This window comes from Odocoileus virginianus, chromosome 23 (assembly GCF_023699985.2).
Source record: "Odocoileus virginianus isolate 20LAN1187 ecotype Illinois chromosome 23, Ovbor_1.2, whole genome shotgun sequence".
NCBI classification, from domain to species: Eukaryota; Metazoa; Chordata; class Mammalia; order Artiodactyla; family Cervidae; genus Odocoileus; species Odocoileus virginianus.
The window spans coordinates 39,045,418-39,048,939 of NC_069696.1; positions in this window are offsets into that span (position 1 = coordinate 39,045,418).

Genomic DNA, 3,522 nt, shown 5'->3' on the forward strand with positions numbered 1-3,522 from the left:
AAGCAGAAAGAGGAAGCGGCAGGCCCTGGCCTCTTTCCGTACAAGTGCCTCTTCACAAGATTGCCTGGCTTCTCAGAATTGTGGACACCAAGATACGAAGTTTTATTCTGAGCCTTTCTGGCTTTGCCAATGCTGTTCCTTCTAGAAGTACTTCGATCTTTTCTGTGTGGTCTCCCCATAAACTTCCACGTGTGTTCTCTCTGCTCAGTGCAAAGTTCCTTCAAGCAGCCTTGCCAGACACCCCCAGGTGGGATGCCGGGGGAGGGCCTCTAGAGCCGGTGAGAGCTCAGAGCCACAGGGACCTGGCCTCCCATCGCCACCTGCTCAGGGTGAGATCTTTTGCAAACTACCTGCATGTAACTTCACCAGGGCTCAGGACCCACCTCTTGACTTACAAGCATCTGTAAACATCAAAGGGCCGTTGAAATGTCACAGGGCAAGACCTTAGCTCAAAGCCTGGTACAAGAGAGCCCCAGGTGTTAGCTGGCACAATTTTGCTTCCCCTGGGACCCCTCTCCCTTGTACCACCGGCCCCCCCCCACTGTCCCACAAGTCTTGGGGCTTACAGTTGTCTCTCCCCAGCACTGTCCTATGAGCTCGTTTTCTCTCCTCAGGACCCAGCACCCTCTCTGGCACAGATGGGGCCCTTAACAACTGTGTGTGGAACAGCTGAATGAACGAGTGAATGCTGAGTGGCCCCTGAGCACAGCAGGGCCAAGATGAAGGCCAAGTGAATGTGGCATCCCCTTGGGCTCAAAATTTCAGGTGGTGCCCAAATCCTCAGTAATCAATATGATAGTTTTAATTATTTTTAAAATATATATGATACATATATTTTTAAGTATTTATTTTGTTTTTGGATGCGCTGAGTCTTCACTGCTGTGCAAGGGCTTTCTCTAGTGGGGGCGAGCGGGGCTGCTCTTCCTTGCAGTGGACAGGCTTCTCTTGTTGCGGAGCACAGGCTCTAGGGTGCACGGGCTTCAGTAGTTGTGGCGCACAGGCTTAGTGGCTCTGTGGCATGTGGAATCTTCCCCCACCAGGGATTGAACCCGTGTCCCCTGCATTGGCAGGTAGATTCTTAACCACCGGACCACCAAGGATGTCCTCAAGATGATATTTTAATACAATACTGTAAAAAAGTTTTAAAAATACATGGTAAACCAATACACATTTTTAAATAAAGACACATTGGTGATGGTCCACCCTGAGCCGTACTGGAGTCAGGCAAGAAACAGTACCTTTTTTCCTGAGCATAGACAGAGTGGCAGGAAAGAGGAGAAATGAGGGGAAACGGTACGGGGCAGGGGCCAGGGCAGAAGGGTGAGGAAGGCTGGAACCTGTGGCCACTGGATTCTTGGCCTGATGGTTCTTGGCTTTTCTCCTACCAGGAGAGGCCTGGCTCAAAAGTGCCTGGAATGTCCTATGGGACAGAGAAGGTGTGGGCTGTGCTCCTCTGTTCTGGTCTAGGGGGTGGGGACCCCACCCCAAAGGGGCCACCCCAGACCTAATCACTAGGGAGTGGAAACAGGCCCTTCCAGGAAGTCGAGGTGGGGTGGTCCCACTGGACTGAGCTCTTCGGACCAAGAGCAACAGGCACTGAGCTCTCCAGGTCTCCAGTGAGCCCTAAGAGCTCCATCTTGTCACCTCAGGGAAGGTCCGACCCTCCAGCCCCTCATTTCCCACCTAGAGATAGCAAGAGACACACTGCTGAGGAGTCCGGCTCCTGGTTAAAAATCTGTGTATGCTTTGCAGCCCTGACCCCAGATTAGCTTTCCCTGTCTGCCCCCCACCCCTACTCCAGACTGTGCACACACAGCGCACGGCCAGCTCTGGCAGAGTTGAGGTCAAGGACACAGGCCTCCCATGGTCGGTCATGCTCTTTCCCATCTTTGCATTCCTAGGCCTCTTAGCTGAGGTCTTGGTGGAGGTCTCTTTATGGGGAGAGGGAGACACCTGGAGGACACTTCGCCTACTCAGAACCCTTTGCTTTTCAACTCCAAGCTCTCCCCCTGACCCTCACCCAACTCCAAGGTCCATAAAAAGGCTGGAGCCTTGTGTTCTGGTTCCCTCAACCATGAGAGGATTCATCTGACCCTATGGAGGTAGGACAAGGGTCTGCGCTTTCTCCTGTTTTACCATCTTGCTTCTACCAGCATCCTACACCATCGCAGTAAGTGATGAAAGTTAACCCTTTCAGTTGTCAGCTGGCTGTTGTCATCAGCTCTCTAGTACCTGGTAGCCCAGCTCCCTCTCCCAGCTCAGCAGAGCTCCCAAAAAGAGTCACATCCCCCTTTCTCAGTGGGCAAAGATGCCCCTCAGGCTCGGGGCTCCATGCAGGGGACTCAGTGATGGGATGCATTTCTAGCAGTGAGGTGACCTGAACATGGAACATCAGAAGTTAACAATCTTCAACATCTGAAAAGAAAGCCCCCAATAATGTAAAAACCAACAAGCAACAACAACAAGAAGTTTCGCAAAAAATAAACCAAGAGAAACTGAATTGTGTTCTTGAGGCGTGCCTATGACGTGGGTGTGAACTTCCACAGGGCAGAATGGGGTGCATGGTTACTCAACACGGTTCTGGCTGGAGAGTGCAGGACTGCCACCTGGTTCACGGCAGGCTGCCTTTTCCCAGCTCTGTGATTCTTTTCTCGACTGCCATGAATGTCATGGAGCCCAACTCCTCTCTGCCTGGGACCAAGCAAGTTCTGCTTGTGGAAGTAAAAAAAAAAAATTCTCCACGGTATTTGCATTTAGAACATTTTAAAGTTGCATACTCTAAAAGGCACAAATCCCAAATATATAGTGTAGGGACTGTTAAGAAATCTCTATGCTCTTATAATCACCTGTAGATCAAATACAGAAGATTCCCAAACCCCAGAAGGCTCCTCTGTGCCTCCATCCATCTCTTGCTCTCAAAGATAACCATTACTTTGATTTCTCCGACTGTAAATTTGTTGTTTTTTTTTTTTTTTCAAATTGGAGTGAAATAAACAAATTTTCTGTTTTTACCTGTTGTACAGTTCAGTGACATTCAGTTCAGTACACTCACATGGCTGGGCAACCATCACCACCATCCATTTCCAGAGATTCTTCATCATCCAACACTGAAAGTCTGTCCCCATTAACCAATAACTCCCTGTTCTCACCTCCTTCTAATCCCTGGCAACCACCATTCCACTTTTGATCTCTTCGAAATTGACCATTCTCAATATCTCATGTAAGTGGAATCATACAGGGTTTATCTTTTTGTGACTGGCTTATTTCGCTTGCCATAATGTCTTCATCCATACTGTAGCACGTGTCAGAATTTCTTCTTTTTAAGGCTGAATATATTCCGTTGTATAAATAGACTACTTTTGTTTATCCAAGCAACTATAATGGACATCTGGTTGTTTCTACCTTTTGTATATTGTTATGAACAATAGATGCACACATATTATGAACACAGATGCACACACATCTGTTCAAATCCCTGCTTTCACTCCTTTTGAGAATATTCCCAGAAGTGGAATTGATGAG